At 42.4% G+C, this 9,495-nt stretch overlaps 1 non-coding gene across 1 annotated transcript; it reads left to right on the top strand.

Annotated features, from left to right (window-relative positions):
* Nucleotides 1–777: 777 nt before the first annotated feature.
* Nucleotides 778–922, top strand: LOC115030736. Its single transcript, XR_003836332.1, has one exon. It is a non-coding gene; the product is annotated as a small nucleolar RNA SNORA48 (small nucleolar RNA).
* The last annotated feature ends 8,573 nt before the right edge of the window (nt 923–9,495 follow it).

Genomic DNA, 9,495 nt, shown 5'->3' with positions numbered 1-9,495 from the left:
GTTTTTGTAACCTGTGGCAACTTCTTTTTACCCACTGAAACTTTTTATAGAAAACTCTGGCTTTTCTATATACATACATGATGCAAAGTAATCCATTTTTAAAAAGATGTGGTGTCAGAACCTACACACCCATAAAATCTCACCAACATTGCTGCCAGAACATGGGCTGAATAAGGACAACAGCAATAGACATGCCAAAGTGGATGGGTAAAATCCCAGGAGGCTTCAGACCCACACAAAGAGCTAAAGGCAACTAAAGGATGCTGTGAGTGGAAGAAATAGTTCCTTAGGGAACAGCACACCACTTGCATATCTAATACCAAATGGTCAGCCTGAAAACATACATATGAACAGTATTATCTGGACTAATCAGGTTATACTTGGGAATATATATATGCAGTGCATATACATAAATGTATATATGGTGGTTTGAATAAAAATGGTCTCATAGGCTCCTAGGGAGTGGTACTATTAGGGTATGTGGCCTTTTTAGAGTATACATGGGTTTTTTGGAGGAAGTACCTCACTTGGAGTGGGCTTTGAGGTTTCAAATGCTCAAGTCTGGCCTAATGTCACTCGTTCTTCTTGCTGCCTGGAGATCTAGCTATAGAACTCTAAGCTACTTTTCCAGCACCTGGATGTCACCATGCTTTCCTGCCAAGACAATAATGGACAGAATCTCTGACCTATAAGCCAGCCCCATTTAAATGTTTCTTGTATAAGAATCACTTTGGTCCTGGTGTCCCTTTATAGCAAAAAAAACCTTAACTACCTACCTGCCCCCTGGCAATGAGCGAAGAGACAACTTGTTGGTGGTGTTGCTCTTACATCAATCAGGAGCAGAGAAAATGGCAGGCCTATATTCATCTTAGCTTGATGTCTGGCTTGGTGGACAAAGCTGTTTTATGCCTAGGACTGGAAAACAATCAAATCAAATCCAACCAAATCCAGGCAAGTGCAGCGAGGAAGCACTGCAGAGAGAGCTGTGGATCACTGCGCCACACACAGATCTGTCTTCCATTGCAGACACAGCAGCGAGTAGGAGATGAAGGATATCATCCAGGGGCCTGCCAGTCACGTGGCCAGCCAGGAGCAGGACCCACCACAATGTGTGAGTATGTGGTGGTCAGATGGGAAAGAAGGAGAAGCTGAACAGCTTGAGCATTATGACTAGAGATGGGACTGGAGACTCCAGGGTGGAGAGGAGTAGCCTGTAGTAGTTGTGAGTGACGAGCCCCGCCACCTGGGGACCTGGCGAGGGCCCAACCTGAGCTTCTACTGAGGGCCATGTCTGGGTTTGTGGCTACCCAATGTCTGGGATCAGCGTCAATATCTGTGGCTAATAGTACCAATAGAGAACTTGAGGATGTTCCTGGTCGGGGCAATTGAGGGGATCCACATGAATGTTCAGACATCCATAACTAGTTCTACCCCTCACTGGATGCTGTACACTACAGGGCTGGACAGCTGCACTTGGGAGAGTGGATCCTAGACCTTGCTTGGACAGCATAGCAGAGCTGACCCTGGTGGTGGGGGTGCAGGTGAGCCAGTCCCGAGGGCTAGAGCAAGGGAGAAGCTGGCCTCACCATTCATCTGCAGTGGTAGTATACGTGCAGGGGTGGTCCTCCCTGTCCGTCCCGCTCTCCACCTGAGGCAGGGAGAAGAGCCGACTCTGGGATTATGAGAGTGGGTAAGCTGGCTCTTCCCTCGCTGGTTGCAGCACATGGGGGAGTGGGTTCTGTATCTCACCTGGGCAGCAGAGTAGAGCTGGCCCTGGTAGAAGGGCACAGGTAAACTGGCTCCCTGAGAATGCAGGAGAGCTGGCCCCATGGCCAATCATCTGCAGTGAAGAGGCAGGGGTGCAGGGGTGCAGGGATGATGTCTTCCCCTCCCTGCTCACCACCTGCAGTATCTGGGAGAGCTGTCCCTGAAGGTATGAGAGCAGGGGAGCTAACCCTGCCTTCTCACTGGCTGTAGCACACAGGACAGTGGGATCTGCCCTTTGCCTGGGCAACACAGTGGAGCTGGCCCTGATGGTGAAGGCATGGGTGAGCTAATCCAGAGGGCTTGAGAGCAGAAGAGCTGGTTCAGCGCTTCACAGGCTGCAGCAGTTGGGAGAGTGGGTTCTGAGTCATGACCAGGCAGCACAGTGGAGCTGGCTCTGGAGACATGGGTGTAGGTGAGCTGCCCCAAGGGTATGAGAGCTGGAAAGCTGACCCTGCCTCCTGCGACAGAGACATTGAATGGTCTCAGCAGTGTAGTGCTGGATAGCTCACCCTGATGGTGTGGATAAGAGAGCATGTGGGTTGACCGGTTTAGCTGTCACCCAGGCACAGATTCAGGGTTCTGAGTTGACCCACTCCAAAATCTATATCATCCATGTATGGTTTGGATGCTTGGGACTTGTGAAAGAGTCAGTCCTGCTGTTCCAATGCTGCAAGTCTCCATGGCACAGGGCAACAACAGAATAACCGGAAGGAGTCCTGATGAAATCCAATATTAACGGTATCGTAAAAGCCAGAGATCTCAAACCAGACCAAAGACTCTTTGCAATGAACATTGGCATGTGTGGATAGAGGGCTATACTGTGGGACACACTGTGACACACTACAGCTTCCATGATGAGATGTTTTCCTTGCTTTATTTTTGTTTTTGTTTATATGTTTGTGCTTTTTAAATTTTGGTGGAGAGGTTGCAAGGGCAAAGGGCAGATATGAAGGGATGGAGAGATGATCGGGACTGGGTGTATGAACGTGATGTGAAACTCACAAAGAATGATAAAAAGTTAAAAATAAAACCTTACCTATACATCATATTACAACAATTAGTGAGAAAAATCAGTCATGAATTACAAGGAAAGCCAGAGGCATATATGGAAGGGTTTGATGGAACAAAGGGAAAAGAGAAACGAAAGAAAAAAAAGCTGGGACCATTAATTAGCACACATAAAAGTTGTTATAGTATTCGATTACATTTCTGCAACTACTTCTTCTGCAATAGAATAGGTCAACCCAAACCAGAACTTTATAGTTTTAAACACTAGCTAATTCAAAGTGATATATTAAACATTTCTCTATACAAATAGTAAAGATGATATGTTATGCTCCCAAGCTGATTCTTTGTTTGACAAATGCAAGGAGAGAGGATTATAGACTCTGGAGATCCTATATCTAATATTTAGTCCCTTGTTTATATGAACTCGTTCCTGGGAGAATTTATCTTTCCATGAAGCAATCACTGCCAGATTTAGCATTCAAGGGTGAAAACTAAAATACACATTTTAACTGAAACTCAGCAGTTCATAGCTTACGATTTGGAAATGCCATCTCTTCTCAAATGTCTGCTTTAAGCTGATACTTTGTGCAGATGAGAGATCAGCACTCCGCCCTACCGGCATCAAAGCAAGACAGTGCAGAACTTTGTCCCTAGGCTGATGTCACTAGTGCTTCCTCTCTCATACTTCTTGAGCCTGTATCTGTGTGGACTGATGGACAAGCTGAAGGGTTCAGCATGCGACTTCAGCCTCACTGCTCCCACACCTTGAAACACCAGATATTGCAAGAAAGGCTCCTGGATGTGGCCCTTTAACATCTTGACTTAAAAGTCCATAACCTTATTATGGATAAGTTATTAAATTGGAACATCTGAGTATATGCCCAGAAGTGGTATTGCTGGATCTTCCAGTAGAATTAAGTCCAATTTTCTGTGCAACCACCAATCTGATTTCCAAAGTGGTTGTACCAGCTTGTAATCCCACCAGCAATGGAGAGTGTTCCTCTTTCTTCACATCCTCTCCAGCATCTTCTGTCACCTTAGTTTTTCATCTTAGCCATTCTGACTGGTGTGAGGTGGAATCTCAGGGTTGTTTTGATGTGCATTTCCCTGATGATTAAGAATGTTGAAGATTTTCTTTAGGTTCTCTCAGCCATTTGTTATTCCTCAGGTGAGAATTGTTTGTTTAGCTCTGTACCCCATTTTTATTAGAGTTATTTGGTTCTCTGGAGTCCAACTTCTTGAGTTCTTCATATATATTGGATATTACGCCCTTATTGGATTTAGGATAGGAAAAGATCTTTTCCCAATGTGTTGGTTGCCTTTTTGTCTTATTGACAGTGTTCTTTGCCTTACAGAAGCTTTGCAATTTTATGAGGTCTCATTTGTCAATTCTTGATTTTACAGCACAAGCCATTGGTGTTCTGTTCAGGACATGTGCTCCACTATGTTCATAGCAGCCTTATTTATAATAGCCAGAAGCTGGAAAGAACCCAGATGTCCTTGAACAGAGGAATGGATACAGAAAATGTGGTATATTTACACAATGGAGTACTATGCAACTATTATAAACAATGAATTTATGAAATTCGTAGACAAATGGATGGATCTGTAGTATATCGTCCTAAGTTAAGTAACCCAATCACAAAAGAAAACACATGATATACAATCACTGATAGTGGATATTAGCCCAGAAGCTCAGAATACTCAAGATACAATTTGCAAAACACATGAATATCAAGAAGAAGGAAAACCAAAGTGTGGATACTTCCTTCTTAGAAGGGGCACAAAATGCACATGGAAGGAGTTACAGAGACAAAGTTCACAGCAGAGACTGAAGGAATGACTATCCAGAGACTGCCCCACCTTGGGATCCATCCCATAAACAGCCACCAAACCCAGACACTATTGCAGATGCCAATAAGATTTTGCTGACAGGAGCCTGATATAGCTGTTTCCTGTGAGGCTCTGCCAGTGCCTGGCAAATACAGAAGTAGATGATCACAGTCATCTATTGGATGGAGCACAGGGTCCCCAATGAAGGAGCTAGAGAAAGTACCTAAGGAGATGAAAGGGTTTGCAGCCCCATAGAAGGAACAGCAATATGAACTAATCAGTACCTCCACAGCTCCCTGGGATTAGACCACCAATCAAAGAAAACACCTAGTGGGACTCAGGGCTCTAGTGGCATATCTAGCAGAGCAGAGGGTGGCCTAGTTGGTTATCAATGGGAGGAGAAGCCCTTGGTCCTGTGATGGTTCTATGCCCCAGTGTAGGGGAAATGCCAGAACCAGGAAGTGGAAATGGGTGGGTTGGGGAGCAGGGGGATAGGGGAGGTAATAGGGGATTTTTGGAGGGGAAACTAGGAAAGGGGATAACATTTGAAATGTAAATAAAGAAAATATCTAATTAAAAAAAAAGCCCACGACCTGAGGACATGAAAGACATCCTGTAATTCCTTTTCCATGAGAACAGTTTACTTTATTTGGGTACAAATCAGTTGAAACCAGATAAAATGGGAAAAAATAATTATACTTTGTTATAGGATTCAGAGATTTTAAGATATTCCTTACTTTTACTGCAACACTATAAAATAGTGTTCCCAAAGCAGATGTTTCTATCTGAGTGGACACTAAGAGCCCCAGTAAGAAATACTTCTGTGTTAGACAATAGTAAATAAGTACACTCATTTATTTTTTATTTAAAAAAGTTAATTAATTCTATGAGAATTTCATACAGCAGATCTGGAACACGTTCAACTCCCCAGTTCCTTCCCTACTCCCCCCAAAAGCCCATCCTTCCCTACCCAGCTGTGAGGTTACATCTTGTTAGTAATACTTTGATCATTTCGTACAGTTTATTTTGATTATATTCATCACTTTCCTAGTTTCCCTTGGAGACACAAGAGCATCTGTTTCTTTCAGTGAAAACTGTATTGTCCTTTGAGAGTCCGTAAGGAAACCCCAATTTTCCATCAACCTTTATAAAGCAGTCAAGGTATTCAGCAAGTCAGAGGTCATTGCCACTATTTCAGTCATTTCTCAGCACGTGCTCCCATGTGCTTTGGAACAGTGCAGAAGTGACTTCAAACTATTGAAAAACTAAAGTTACTTTTAACTGAAAGTGAAAAGTAAGGGCGCGGGAGGAGAACTATAAATTTGTAGACAAGGTAGGGTTAAAATAAGAGTTTCTACTGCTTTTAAGACAAGAGAAAGAACCACATGCTTGCATGCTGCTGAGAAGAGAAACAAGGCCCCGGGCACAGGTGAAGGGAGGGATCTGCTTTAACTAAACACACAGGCAGTTGGTCTGCTGGTCCTATAAGAGTTTTAGTAACTTGGTGATTCAAAAGGGAAATCTGGAAATTCTTGCCTGAAAGCAAGCTTGCTCTCTCTCTCTCTCTCTCTCTCTCTCTCTCTCTCTCTCTCTCTCTCTCTCTCCTGCTTTAGAAGCAGAGGCAGGTTCTTAACTGAGACTAGTGATTAATGATGGAGGACTGTGCAATGGAAGTTTGACAAGATAGGGAGCCTAGAGGAGGGTGGGAGTAAGAACAAGGGATCATCACGGTGTTTGCAGGCAGTTTCATGTCTACCTTGTGCACTGATGGCAGAAACCATGATTTTTGTCTTTCACCAACACAGTCTGCTGCTTTGCCTGTGTCCACTTAATGGAGAGTGGAGTCAGTTCTGTCATGTGCTGAGAAATGCAAGAGAATTGAAAGTTTCATGGAAGTGTAAGGGGGCTTAGAAACCATGTTTGTTTTGTTTTTTTTTTTTTTAGCTCTGTAGAATGCTCAAAGGGAGAAAAGACTAAAGCAACTCTAGTAGACTTTGGATCTAAGGAGGGCTACTTGAGTTGTTTGCAGAGATGTGTGACAATAGAGAAACAGGACATGCTGTAAGGAGAGATGGTGATGAAACAAGGCAAGGGAATCTTAATTGCATAAGGACAGACTGAATTTAGCAGTAAACAGGGACAGCTACAAGACATGTGTTTGAAGCTGAACCGTTTTAGAAGTAGAGAATGCAAGGGATTACAAGCACGCATACACAGGTGAGCAGAGGCAAAGTCCAGGAGCCACAAACAGACATTTGCGATACTGAGCTTGGGCAGGTTCCATGGAGGGAGGACATGTCTGTCATACAGGATGGCAAGTTCAGAGAAGCGAGAGATGAATGGAGTGGAAACTGAAAAGGGTGCCACTGGGACACCATTCCTCGTCAGTTCTAGGCTTTTGCCAGTGGGACACCATACCCAGTCCTAGGCTTGCTTGTCTTAGACTGAATAGAAAGACATAATTTATGTCCTGAGAGTACTTAGAGGGAGATCCATTCTCCTGGGAGAGCATTCAGCATAAATGTAGAAGTTCTATTCTCCATAATGAGGCTAACATTTGCAAGTTAGGAAGTGTTTCATCCATATTTTTCTACTGTGGCATCTGGCACAGTGAATGGTTTAGCTGGAAGCTTGTCAAGTGGGTTTCACTATTGATGTACCTAGCCTACTGCTGAAGCAGCAGCTGTGGACAGTGGAACCAACCACAAACAATGAAAAAGCTGGGCATTTTAATTCCCTCTCTTTGAAATATTTAAGAAGCACTTAACACATGGAAGGAAATAGAAAATACAGCTTTTGAGTTATAATAGATTTGGAGATATTTTATCGTGCTGTGTTCTCCATCAGAGCAATAAATAATACATGTTTGCAATGTAATGTATATACTTAGACTCATATACGAGTGAGGAATTATAATTTAATTTAAACTGTTTTGTTAAAAATATAAATCATCACATTATAACTGAAAATACATTTTATATTCAGGTCACTACATGGACTGAACTTTGTATGCTGTGCCCATTCTAAATGTCTCTTGCATCAGAACCTGTACAGCTAGTTAAAAAATACCTAGTTTCACAAATAGAAAAAGAGAACAAGAATAGAGAGGACTTAAAAAAATTATAAAATGATTTCTTTGACTACAAATAAACATTTATTTTACTAATTCTCTGAACTTCCAGTGAACTTCACAAATCAACATTAAATCCCTAAGTTGCAGGTAGACTTAAAAATTTTATTTTTTACGTGCATGCATATTTAGCAAGCATGGAGTCTCAGGTACAGTCATCTTGAAAAAACACCATTATTATGCTATGGCATCAATATTTCTGCCCCCCTCCTCTCCATTAGAATGTGTTATGACTTAAGATTCATGGGTTGAAGATTTATGGTTAGTCCTGTCAAATATCATTAGAAAAGTTAACATGGGGTCTGGCTGGGGTGGACAGGTAGCCCTTATCTGATACAGCTGGAGTCCTTAGGGAAAGGAGAAATTTGATGGATGCTGTCATAGAGAGAAGACCACACAGAGGATAATGTTGGAGTGAAGTCTATATGCATGTGGAGCACACAAAGGGCTGTGTGAGTGGGGGTGGGATATTTGCTTTACTTTGAGGGGGATTGGGTGGTTGGTCAGGCCAGCTCATGATAGAAACCAGGGCGACACAGGGATTAGAGGTTCCTTCAGAAGGAGCTGGCCATTCAGCACACAGTGCCTTGCATTCCGACTTCAGCTTTAGAGCCAGGAGACAAGAACTTCCTGTAACACATCTGAATGAGTCACCTGTGGCAATCAGTGTGCCAAGCTGGGAAAGGCCAGGTGCCATCTCACATATTTGCAGACCTATTTTGCAGGCATTTATGTGATATTAGCCCCTTACCTAATATCAAGGTGGTGACAATACTCTACCCAGATCAATCAACCCCCTAAAAGTACAACAAACAACATCCCAAATAAGATAAAACAAAATAACAGAGAAACAAAAGCCCAAATCCTGAAACCCTTCAATATCTGTTAGTATTTTTTTGTGTACATAGGAGATAAGGGTATTTGACTTAACAGACAGAAGGTTTAACAAGTATTTATTAGTAAATTGTTTGCAGTGTTATATAACTTTCCTTTTTTCTTAGAACTTTCGCTCCTGTTCATTTTTTTTTTCATGATCATTTGTGTTATCTTTAGGGTTACCGTTTTGTCTTTAGACAGATTCTAATGTTTTCCAGGTGGGCAGAGCTTCTAGTAGTCTAGCCTGGTCCTCTACCTACTTGGCTGAATCTTTAGCTAACGTTGTTGCTCTTAAACCAAAGGTCAGAAAACAATTTGTAAATATCCTAGAGTGGCTGGGAGCTAAGTTAACAATGAGAAACTGCAAAGACTGTTCTGCACGTAGTTAACCAAGGCTCATTATCTTCATCTACATAGCTAATATGTGAAAAAAAAAACATTTTGGGCAATTGTTTTATCAACAGCTCACAGACCTTTCTGTAGGCTCATAGTTTCTAAGAACAGGGATAGTAAATGATCAACATTACTTACAGGAGGAGAGAGAAGTAAAGAAACCGTTTCCCCTTGAGTTATTTTGAAGGCCCTAGAATCCGAAAGTAGATTTCATTGTCGTAGAACGATATACTTAATCAGAACTACAGCACTGCCTTGCTTACGTCCTAGCAAGCACACAAAAAACTGAAACAGACATATGAACAGCCTGGAAATGTCTTTGGATGTGTCCAGTTTTCTTCACTGTCACAAACCAGTTGATTTTCAATTCTCCCTGATTTACTTTCCGGAAGAGACATCTGTGAACAGTGCCAACACCTAATTACAGTAGAAAGACCGTCAGTGCTCTAAAAAAATGATAGATTCATTTCCAATGAAGGTTTCTTGAT

Source organism: Mus caroli, chromosome 3 (genome assembly GCF_900094665.2).
Source record: "Mus caroli chromosome 3, CAROLI_EIJ_v1.1, whole genome shotgun sequence".
Lineage (NCBI taxonomy): Eukaryota > Metazoa > Chordata > Mammalia > Rodentia > Muridae > Mus > Mus caroli.
Note: the sequence above shows the minus strand (reverse complement) of the source record. Positions and strands in the feature narration are given on the sequence as shown.